Source organism: Salvia splendens, chromosome 5 (genome assembly GCF_004379255.2).
Source record: "Salvia splendens isolate huo1 chromosome 5, SspV2, whole genome shotgun sequence".
Taxonomy (NCBI): Eukaryota; Viridiplantae; Streptophyta; class Magnoliopsida; order Lamiales; family Lamiaceae; genus Salvia; species Salvia splendens.
This window is the reverse complement of record NC_056036.1, coordinates 13,356,446-13,369,286: the sequence shown is the minus strand read 5'-3', so window position 1 is coordinate 13,369,286 and position 12,841 is coordinate 13,356,446. Positions and strand designations below refer to the sequence as shown.

Below are 12,841 nucleotides of genomic sequence, written 5' to 3'. Positions count from 1 at the left end.
AGAATGATAACATTTGTTATGATTAAAATATGGTGACTAGAGGGGTTAATGCCTCGAAGTTTAGCTTCATATTCTACACAGATCAATATTTGTATTTAATGTTGTGGAGTAGTTATTAAAAAATAAGTTGATGGCATTTTGGGACTTCTGCGCAATTTATTAAAATTGTTTAGGCCAAATTTTATTTTCCAAACTATTACTCCACCTAATAACTTTTTTTATTTTCGAAATTGAAAATATATTTTATGATTTCAATACATTTTGAGTATTACTATTTTTTTAATACGAAAAAGGACTATCTCTAAAGTCTCAATACATTTATTGATTTAGACTTTTGAGATTGAATCGTGAATGAATGCCGAAATTTCAAATTTCAGTTCCAAACACATGTAGAAAATAAAGGAGGCGAACTTTAATATGGTGGTAGTATTTAAATTGCATTGAACTCTCGTTAAAATAACATACATGCGTATATATCATTGTTTATATGGAGTATGTCTTTTAATTTTTTCTGTAAAGAAAAACCCCAGCTATTCCCGGAAGGGATCACCTCATACTTTGCATAATACATTTTATAATACACCATTAAATAGTTGACAAGTGGAACCTATTTTATGGTTTAAAAAGTTATTTCTGGAAATTATTCCATTCACTTTCTTACTACCATATTTAATCAAAATAATTTTGTTAACTCTTGTTAAACAAATATCATAAGTCAAATTTTACTCTTTAAAAATTATTTATATGAAAAAATGTAACTTTTACGTATTCTGAAAAATATAAAAATATCAAAAAATTCCCTTTTTATTTCTTTTTTTATTTTTCTTTGATGATTTACCTTTTAATATCACTAAAAGAATGTCGCTCTTATATAAAATTGTGAATAAACTAAAGCTTGATCAAATTTTATGTTTTATATAGCTATTATCACAATATAAAATTTATTATATATATTCTATAAAAATAACTGCAAAAATGTATTAAGTTAAAAAAGGTTGACATAATTAGTTGACTATATTTTTTTTAAAACTTCGGTTTCATTATAATAGAATCAACTAATTAAATATATAAAAAATTAATTAATTAAAATTTTGCAATTATTTTTATGGAGTACTATATTTTTTATATTATTTTGTATTTCGATAATAGCTATATAAAACATGATATTTGGTCAAATTCTAGTTAATTGCATTTTTATATAAGATCGACATCTTTTACAGATATTAAAAATTATATAATCTCAATAAAATTAGAAAAGAAATATAAAAAAATTTTAAATTTGATAGAATACATAAAAAATTAATCTTTTTATATAAATATTTTGAAGTAAATAAAATTTGACTTATTAAATATTTTTAACAATTTACGTAGCTTCTTTGATTAAATATAATAAGCAAAAGTGCATGAAGTAACAAAAGTAGGGAATAATTTCCAGAAATAACTTTTTAAACCATAAAATAGGTTCCACTTGTCAACTATTTAATGGTGTATTATAAAATGTATTATGCAAAGTATGAGGTGATCCCTTCCGAGCTACTCCAGATGCATTTCTATTCTCCTAGTTGTATTCAAGTATATATATTTGCACTAGGAGTTGCAAATGTAAAATTTCGTTACAAATTTAGCAAGCCCATCATTAATTCGTCCACCGACGAATGACACCCAAAGTAGCTTAGCTTTTGCATAATGGTGGAGCGAGAAAATGTAGTATCTTTCAAACAATATAATTATAGTGATAAAAGAGGGCTTTGGGGAATATTATTTCTCTTATTCACTTTGAATTGATACACGCCTCTTTATAAGCTTTAAGACTACAAATTAAGGTAAGATTATTCCCCTAAATCTAATCTTCTATACAAGGTAAAAAACAATTAAATCAATTACTAATCTTCCTACTTATTGTGATTGCAGGAAATTAGCTTCTTGATTCACCTAGATCTTCCTTCCAACACTCCCCCTCAAGTTAAGTAATAAGATCCCTGATACTTAACTTGTCCAATACACTTCGAAAGGAGTGCGAACTCACTGCTTTTGTTAGGATGTCCGCCAGTTGATCTTCTGACTTGACATATGGTAGCTCCACCACCTTTGCATCAATCGTATCCTTTATGAAGTGTCGATCTACCTCAACGTGCTTGATTCGGTCATGTTGAACTGGATTCTCCGATATGCTAATGGCGGCCTTGTTATCACATAACAGTCGACACGGTTGGGTGGACTTGAGGTCAAGTTCGGTCATGAGTCTTCTGAGCCACAGTTCTTCAGACAATCCACTCTTAATCCCTCGAAATTCTGCCTCGACACTCGATAAGGCCACTACCTTGTGCTTCTTACTCCTCCATGTCACCAAGTTACCTCCTACAAAGGTAAAATACCCTGCGGTTGACTTCCTGTCATTTGGATTCCCTGCCCAATCTGCATCCGTGTAACCATGTATTTCTAAATGCCCGTGTTTCTTGAACAATACTCCATGCCCCGGTGTACCTTTCAAGTACCGCACTATTCTCAATACTGACTCCCAGTGTTCTTCTTAGGGTGCATGCATAAATTGACTCACAATTCCAACGACATAAGCAAGATCTGGCCTGGTGTGGGATAAATAGATGAGTTTCCCGACCAATCATTGATACATCCCCCTGTAAGCCAATTTGGCTCCTTCCCGAATTTGTAGTCCATGATTTTGGACCATTGGAGTGTCTGCTGGCTTGCAGTCTATCATCCATGTCTCTGCTAGGATATCAAGCACGTATTTCCTCTGATTGATAAAGATCCCCTGTTTTGGTCTAAGCACTTCTATTCCTAAGAAGTACTTCAAGTGACCAAGATCCTTCATCTCAAACTCTTTAGATAGGTTCTTCTTTAGCTGGCCTATATCTTCTTCATCATCACCAGTGATAATCATATCATCAACATAAATGATGAGACATGTAATCCTACCATTCCTCTTCTTCAGGAACAAGGTGTGATCTGAGTTGCTTTGGTGGTAGTCATACTTTTTCATTACTTCAGTAAACCTTCCAAACCAGGCTCTAGGGGACTGTTTGAGGCCATATAACATCTTCTTGAGCTTGCAGACATCTCCATTCTAGAAGTCTCCGTTAAACCCAGGTGGAGGAACCATATAGACGGGTTTGGATAGTTCTCCATGTAGAAAGACATTGGTTACATCGAACTGATGTAGGGGCCAATCACGATTAGCTGCTATGGAGAATAACACTCTTATTGTATTGATCTTGGCAACTGGTGAGAAGGTCTCTGCATAGTCGATGCCGTAAGTCTGGGTATACCGTTTTGCCACTAGCCTCGCCTTATACCGGTCAATAGAGCCATCGAGTCTTCTTTTGATTGTAAACGCCCATCTACATCCCACAGTAGAAGCTCCTTTTGGACGTTCACTGACTTCCCAAGTCTTGTTCTTCAATAGAGCATTCATTTCTACGGTCATCGCATCTCTCCAATGTTTAACCTGCATAGCCTCTTCGGCAGTATAGGGAATTTCCTCTTCCTCGTAGAGGGCAGCCTCAAATGCCCTATCCATCTTGGTTAGATTTCCTTTCACAAAGTTTTCCACATCATACTAGCTTTTCCTCCCGATCTTTTCTGGTGAGAATCATTTCGGTGGTACCCCACGAGTACTCCATGGTGGGAGTATATATCGACCCGTGCTTTCATCTAGGGCCGAGTCTACAACTTCTGCATCAGTAGGATCAGTAATAGAGCTATTTTCTTGAGGTGAATCGGGAATTACCTCAGGTGTCTCGGATATCGGTTGAAGAGGGATACTTGGAGGCGGTTGAGGGGACTCTGTTGTGGTTGAGATCTGCCCGGCGACAGTGCTAACATTTTCTGTTAAGTCCTCTTTGGAAAGATTTGACCCAGGCACAAACCAACTTAGGTAGTCTACTGTGTTGCGTGACTCACTCTCCCCCTCACTACCAAGGTGGGTGTGATAATAGAACTCTGTTTCCAAAAAATTGCAATTCATTGTGGTTACTACCCGTTTTGTAGTTGGGTCAAAGCATCTATACCCCTTGTGATTAATCCCATACCCCACAAAGACACACTTGGTCGCACATGGGGACAACTTCGTTCTTTCATGTTTTGGGATATGGACATAAACGGTACATCCGAAAACTTTGGGTTGAAGGTTAAGGTGTTCGGGTATCTTGGTGAGTTTGGAGAGGGTATCAAGAGGGGTTTTTTGTTTAGGATTTTAGTGGGAAGTCGATTTATGAGGTAAATAGAGGTAGCAACAGCTTCGGGCCAGAAGTGGGTAGGTACTCTAGATTCAAGCATCAAGGCTCGGGTGATTTCGAGGATGATTCTGTTTTTCCTTTCCGCCACCCTATTTTGTTCTGGTGTGTAAGGGCATGAGGTTTGATGAATTAGGCCTTTTTCGGTAAAGAAGTCTGTCATTCTTTGGTTTACAAATTCACGCTCATTGTCGGATCCAAGGATTTTTATTGTGGTTTGAAATTGGGTTTGGATGAGGTTAAAGAAAAGGATAAATTTGCCAATCACCTCGGATTTGGGTTTTAGAAAATATATCCATGTCATCCTAGTGCAATCATCTACAAAAATCACAAAATATCGCAAACCATTCCCCCAATAATAGGTGCAGGCCCCCAAACATCAGCATGGACAAGGGAAAAAACAGAATTCATACGAGTATTTGTAGATTTAAATGATTGTCTGTGGCTCTTGGCCAAAATGCAAGTCTCACAAGAAAAATCGTTTGGAATAGAGAGTTTAGGAAAAAGTAATCTAAAATAACCAGGGAAAGGGTGTCCCAGTCGTTGGTTCCAAAGCCAAATCTCTCGTTTAGTGGACCCGTGAGCCAGCATCACACTGCCTTGTTGAGCTATCTCGTCCACGTAGTAGAGTCCTTGGCTTTCAGTGCCACGCCCAAGTATCCTCCTCGTCCGAATATCCTGCAAAATACAGAAGTCGGGATGTATCAGTAAGGTGCAATTTAACTCTTTTATTACATGGCTTATAGACATTAATCTCTGGGACAAAGTCGGAACATAAAAACAGTTTGATAATCTCAAGGTTGTGGATATTTCAATGGTACCCGCCCCAGCCACGGCAATCAATTCCCCACTTGCGGTCTCTATATAAGTTTTAGTAATACTACTAAAGCTCACAAAATCATCTTTATTGGGAGTCATAGTATCGGTGGCTCCACAATCAAATATCCACCCCCTTTTATCTCCCCAATTATCCCTTTTTACGGTAAATGCAGAGGAAATACGGTTCAAGGGCTCAAATCGATTTCTAAGTGAAACAGGGCTAAATTGCTCAATTTGCAGAAAATCAGGGGGTTTTTCACAATAATTCATAATCCGGGGTTCATCATGCAATTTATCATAAGTAGGATGGTTGTCATGCAATATCCGGGGTCTGTTCCTTAATTTCATATCCCCTAACCCTTTACCTCCTTCGCCGCCTTCCCCATTTCGGTTCCTTGTTTTTCTGGCGAAATTGTCGGCGCCGATCAATCCACCTCCGTTCCCGCCTCCGCTGGGAGCCTTCGGTTCTTCCTTCTGTTTTCCTCAACCGGTTATCATGTCTCGATTTCCGATCGCCATCTTCGCCATCTCACTGCCGACCGAGATCCCGGTAGCCATCTTGGCTTTCGCCGTTTGCCTTTCCTCCCACCATTCGGGATATCCGTGTAATTGGAAGCACGTTTCTCGTGTGTGCTTTTGTGTCCCACAGTGGGAGCACCAAAGCTTCGACTTGTCCACCGGTCTGTTCCCCGGACGGTGAGCAGTGGTGGTGTTTTGGCGCGGGGTTCCACTTCGGTAGCCTTGTCGTTGTCCCTGCGCCGCCAATCCATGCCCGATTCCTTGTGGATCTCCTCCACCGTGGCTGTGGGTGTTGGTTTTTAGGGATCTCCTCCACTTCGGGCCGCCTCCTTTTTAACCCATCCGTAGGCAGTTTCCAGTGGGGGAGGTGATACTTCCCTGAGGATGTCTCGCCGGACTCCTTCGTGTTCCTCATTAAGCCCCGCCAAAAATCGGAGTAGTCACTTGGTGTTGGTTTAGATTCTGAACTGATTTACCCCCTTTTCGCAGCAGTCGACCGGTTGCTTCTGACACTGGTCGATGTTAATTCACATTCCGTGGATTTTGCGGTAGTATGTCTCTAGATCCATATTTCCCTGTTTAATTGTGTTTGCTTGGTCTTCCAGGTCATATACGAGATAGAGATCGGCCTCACTCTCGTACGTGGTGGCTAGGCTATCCCATATAGCCTTGGCCGATTGGTGGTGGGCAAAATCTGCAATAATATCATTTTCGATATTATCTACGATCCATGAGAAGACGATTAGATCTGTTTCTTCCCAATCGTCATAATCCTTGCTCCCCTGCAGTGGTGGAGCCGGTTTTCCGGTTATGTGGGAGTAGCCTCCCATTCTCCCTATCGCAACCTTCATTAGCCGCGACCATAGAGGGTAATTTCCTCCATTGAGTTTGAACGCAACATTACGTTCTTACTCGCTCGTATTTTACTGCTCGATGATTCTGATTCTGGATCTGTTGGTTTCTTATCGTCTGGCATTTTCGGGATTTTGGGATACTGATTTGAATTTGGTTTGCTCTCTGATTTTTGTGATTTGGTCGAGATTGGTATGGAGTGGGCAGTGATGAAACTAAAATCTGAGCCCTAGTTCGACTCCTGCTCCGAAGCCATGATAGAAATCCACTGGTTCCATCTTAAAACTAATTGGTGATAAGAGGAGAGGCCCATAAGACTTATAAAGTGAATTAAACTCTTTGTGTACACCGATATGATATATTATTATATTCATTTTTATGTTTCAATTGCCTACCTAGTACTATTATAGTAATATAAATCTAAATATTTGCGTGTCACAATTCCATTCCCCATTTTATTTGACTAATTGGCGATATTGTTTCCGCAAATTAATTTGTGATTGAAATACACCGATTCCTATTTACCACCTATATTTTGCAATTATTTATTATAGCCCACCCGGCCAACTACATAAACATCCGAAATTAATAACATCACAAAATCCCACACTATATAAACACTACACCATGAAGCAAAAAAAAACATCACAAAAATTGGGATTCCAATCAAGCAAGCAAGCATTTATCATTTCACAAATACACATATAATTGAACAAGACATGGGTGGTGTGATGAAGTTGATCGGCACGGTGCTCATTGCCGCTGCATTGATCGCGGCCATTGCTACGCCAAGTGAGGCCGCGATAGGGTGCAGCAAGGTGGTTTCATACCTGAACCCATGCCTCCCCTATGTGACCGGACAAGGCCCCTTAGGTGGGTGCTGCGGTGGCATACAAGGTCTCTATGGCTCCACTAAGACGACGCCAGATAAACAGAGTGTCTGCAACTGCTTGAAATAACTTGCTGCTTCAAAATCAGGCATCAACGCCAGCAAGGCCGCCTGCCTCCCGGCCCAATGTGGCATCAACATTCCCTACAAGATCAGCCCTTCCACTGACTGCTCCAAGTAAGTAACCATGCATAGATATATATGTATATCAGTATATATTCTCATGAACTTGTGTTCTTAAAGTTGGAATTAATTTAATGACATATATGTTGTACTATTTTGCAGGGTGCAGTGATCTATCTTGATGGTATATTATGGTGCAACATTTGATATGTATTGGCGACAACCAACGTAGTTATACTATGAATAAAGAGAGGCTTTATGGCCTTTATTGGTTGTGAGATTTTAATGGTTTCTTCCCATTGGGCATTCATGTACCAATATTGAGTGTCTTAATATGAATGCGAGCTATTGCTTCTGTTAGTGTCTTTTATTTAACTAGAGTATCTTATTCTCTATTTATTCGGCTTGTCATTTTTTTTCACTTTATAGAGATTATTAATGATTCCACATTTACCGCGTGATAACAAACATATACGATAAATAAGAATTATCTTACCAATTGAGCTATGTCTCTTCATAGGTACCATCTTAAATTGTGATTAATAATTTTCTTATTTTTCCAATTCAAAAAGTGCCAGTAAAATATGCTCAAAGATGCCACTAAATATAATTTCAAGATGGACACATAATGTATATGACCTCAGAGTAGTGATATATGGCGACCACTACTTTAATGCGTAACTAAAGAACACGAATTTAATTCACTATAAAGTCATTTTAATTCACAACACAAATTTGAAAACACGAAGTGAACCAAAATATCATTATAGTGAATTAAATCTTTTATGTAAACTATAGTAAACTAAATCGTTCTTATATTGAACTAAATTCATATTATCTAATTATACATTTAAAATTAGTTATACTTTGATCATCTCCTATGATCTGATAATATATTATTATGAATGTTGACTCGCAAATTAAAAAAAAATTAAGATATTATTGATAATACGTGTACCATTTGGAAACAATTTATGACTTTGAGCTTACGGCTTACCTATATCAGTTGAAGGTGGTGCCTGTATGGATCAAGGCGGGTGTCCGATCAAACCATGGTCTTACTGGTCGGACATGATCCAAGCCCGATAGAAATGAAACCAGCATACAATAACCTAAAATTCATTTGTTGTTGTAAATAAATTACGATTTTAATCCAAAATAATATTATTTGAAAGCTAATGGCCTTCGACTTTATGAACTGGTCAATTTTAAAACGAGAAGAGACCGATTCATTATAATTTGGTTAAAATTGATCGCCAACATTAAGTTTACCTCTATCTCTGTTTTTTCAACATATTTGATTAACTTAACAATTAAATTTAATGAGGTTTTTAGAAATAAACAAATTAATTTATAAATAAATTATACTACTACTACTATAAAAAAAGAACAGATTGAAATTAAATATTGTCACATCGATTAGAACCGCATGTTATCAGTAAATATTTTCTCTATACTAAATTAGTGATGTCTATATATATTTCTTTATATTCCAGTTAACTTAAAAATATTTTCTCTATTTTGGGTCACTTATTTAATATGGAGAAAATAATTGAAAACAAAAACTCACAGAGAATTGGATTTAAAAAATACAATGCTGACATACTGTACGTATTTTATTTTATCGAATATGTTTGCATACAACAAGATACTCCTCAAATCAAACTAAACCAAATCACATCCTAATATATATTGAAATCATTATAGATAATATCAAACTAAATCAAATCACATCCTAATATATACTTTGAAATAGGCATTAAAGATAATATCATAATACTAATTACTAAAGAATATCTTTAGATACATATAGAAGATTAGGAGAAATAAATGGCGATATCAACTATTTCAGTTTTGGAGAAAAAATGCTTGAGGATTTTATAGCTACATAGGCATACACTTGCAATATAGTATTATTACAAAAATAAGCATATCCTGAACAATAACGATTTTCCTGAAAAAGTGCAGATTTAAGGCCTACTAAAATTCTACTCCAAGGTTAATATAGACAAAACATAATAAAAGAGGGGTGAGTACTAGGGTTTTTGGGTTCTATATAAAGAGAGCCGAAGCATTGAGTTAAATCTATCTTATGCCTTTCTTCGCGACTGCGGGTGGGGACGCACAGAAACGGCAGAGCTAAGCGTCGGAAGCCTTGGGTTGGGCGTTGTTGTGAAAAGGCTTTCCTCTTTGAGTCCCATGCCTTTTCCAATGCCGCCCATACCGATGGCTTCCGATCTACTCTCCCCTTTCTTCCCTTTCCTTTTTTCTTGTTTCTTTCCGATCTACCTATTTTTCTCTCTGGATCATCATGATTCCTTCATTTATGGCGACTGTCTTATCTTATGTTTTTTTTTCCTGCTAAAAAGATGAGAACTTCACGCGGTTGCTATTTTGTTTAGAGCGCATTAAATTTCATCAGAAATTAATTTTTAATTAAATTGAACATTTTAGCCGTGTAATTAGAAAAACTTTAGATCTGTTAGCGCTACGTTTTAATTTGTTTTTGATTTGCAAATGTGAGAATGGGTCAATGTTAGAAAGAGGAATTGATTGATCCGATAGCCGTGTAATGTTCGTGATCTATATGGGAAGAGAATTCAGAGTGGTGGGACCAGATATGTGGAGTATTTCGTTGAACACTTTCAAATGGAGCTATGTGCTTTTGACAGCGAGCACGGATGTGGGTCTGACTCCAATTTTCTGCCTGCTTAGGCTAAGAGCACAACACCCTCATTCATCTCATCGAGCACAAGAGTTCCACCATTATATTTTTCAATTTAAATAAAAATATTTCTACTAAATTAAAATTCATTAAAAATCCCTGAAATAATATTACAAATTACAATAAAACTAAAAATTACAAAATTAAATTTCTAAAAAATAAAAATTAAATAATGAAAATCTTAAAAAATGAAAATTACATAATTAAACTATTAAAAAATAAAAATTACACAATTTAAGCGTAAAAATTACATTCGGGGATGACTCATCATTCGGCAATACCCCCAACGTTCTTTGGAGACCCCGTATTATCGCCACATGCGATCGAAGTTGCTCGAGGATTATATTTGACCTATTGGCCAAATTGAGTTGGGCCAAAACCCCCCAAAACGAGTTGGTGGAGGGTTGAGGTGGCACATAGGGAGCGGGAGCGGATGGAGTCGCGGTGCGACGGCGACTTATTCCTTCCTTGCGGTCGGCGTTGGGAACCGCTCGGGCCGATGTCGGGGCTACTCAAGTTAGCTCCGGCAAGTTGGCTAGCCACGTCTTCGGAGCCGGTGTCGGATAGAGATACCGACCTTGACCTTTTGGAAGAGCCGCTAGAGGAGGATGTTACGCCTCCCCTATACTTCGGATGCGATCGCGTCTCCTGCCAAATGTTGAGGTACTTGAACGACTTGTAGTTCATGGATTGGTAGGTCGACAAGGCGGAATTGATGCACTCCGGCCGCTCCCCGCCGACCGCTCTTCCTGGAGGTACCCCTGGAACTTTTGGATTTCTTCGTTGGCTCTGTATATGGCGTTGCGCACCCTACTCTCGTTGCGCTCGATTGTTCCAGTCGGCAGGTTTTCTTTGTACCGGCGACAAATACGCCACCAATAATGATCGCCGGATTGGTTTGTGCCAACCTCCGGATCTTCGGAGATTGACAAGAACGCTTTGAACAATTGCTCCATCTCCGCCGAAGTGTACGGTGTGCGGACACCGCGAGTTGGAGGAGTCGGAGTTTGGGAGGGGCCGCTAGACCTCGCTATAGGCTCGGGTGTCCACCCGTATTGCCCTTCGGGGGGCATCTTGGTCGTCGATCGGGTAAGGCCAGTAGCCACCCGGAACTTCCGAACCTTGGGTTTGAGGAGGGGCCGAATATTCCATTTCCGGACTAGGAAGCGGTTGTGAACCGAACCACTCGGGGTTCCAACCGTGGGAGCCGGAGGGGTGATCACCGTGGCCGGACATTGTTATGTTGTAGGAGTGGAAGAAAGATTGAGAATTGAGAATGAAAATGAGAGAATGTAGATAAGAATTGTGTAGTGTGGTGTGGATTTTTAGGTGTGAAGGTGGGGGTATTTATAGATGAAAATGTGTATTTTTTGGGGGAAAAAATTGAAAAATAAATTAAAAGTGGGTAGAAAACGGATGTAATTTTTTGGAAGTGGGAAAATATTTTTTTAAATTTTTAATCGGATTTTTTAATTAAAATCTGATTTAAAAAAAATAAATAAATTGCCAACGGCAATCACCGCCTGCCATGGACGTGCTCGATGCATCGAGCAGCGCCATGCTAGTGGCAAGATCGCAGCGGCGGACAGCGGTGCCGCGCCACTGGCACGGACCGACGAATGAGCTGCAGCTCGCCGATGTGGATGCTCTAACTTAGTTTGGAATAAGAATTTTTAATATTTTTTTGAAAAAGAATATTATTACATTTATAAATGTGAAATAACCATGATTATAGTAATTTTTTGAAATACACAACGGTTATAGACGGTTTGAATAAAGGATGGATGCTCATTGATCCTAGTATTTTAAAATAGGATAGGGAAATTAGCTTCAATGTTATTCCAAAACTAATTTTATTTTTGGTTTTTGAGTAAAAAATATTTATTTTTAGGTCTATATTAAACAAAAATCAATTTTTAAAAAAATATTTTATGAGTAAAAGAGGCAAAATATAAAGAATATTTTTTTAAGTTTGAGAGCATCCACATCGATGCTTTCTCTGAAGGATGGCGTTCGTGCCGTCGGCGCGGCGCGGCGTTGTGCAATCCGCCGCTGTGCTCTTGCCGACGGCACGGCGCTGTTCGATGCATCGAGGACGTCCGTGTCGCTGAGCAGCGCGACGGGATTGGCCAACGGCATAGTCGTTGGCATTTTCATTTAAAAAAATAAATAAATCGAATTTAAGTAAAAAATTGATTTTAAATTAAAAAAAATATTTCCCACTTCCCAATAAATTATATCCGTTTTCTCGCCACTTTTAATTTATTTTTAATTTTTTTCCCCCAAAATTCACATTTTCATCTATAAATACCCCTTCCCACTAAAAATATTTCCCACCACACTACACAATTCTCATCTAAATTCTCTCATCAATTATAGGCGTGAGCAAAAAAACCGGAAACTGAATATCCGAACCGAACCAAACCAAAATTTTGGTTCGGTTTTTTTGATTTTTCGGTTCGGTTCGGTTTTAAAAATAAAAAAAAATTCGATTTTTCGGTTCGGTTCGGTTCGGTTCGGGCAAAGATAAAAACTGAAAAACCGAAAAATCGAATTATATATATTCTATTAATTTAATATATTATATTATATATAATATATATATTCTTTTAATATATTCTACTATATAATATATATTATATGTATTATTAATTTTATATT

General features: G+C 37.9%; 1 pseudogene; it reads left to right on the top strand.

Moving 5' to 3' along the window:
* The first annotated feature begins 7,162 nt into the window (after nt 1-7,162).
* On the top strand, nt 7,163-7,752 carry LOC121803358 (annotated as a pseudogene).
* The last annotated feature ends 5,089 nt before the right edge of the window (nt 7,753-12,841 follow it).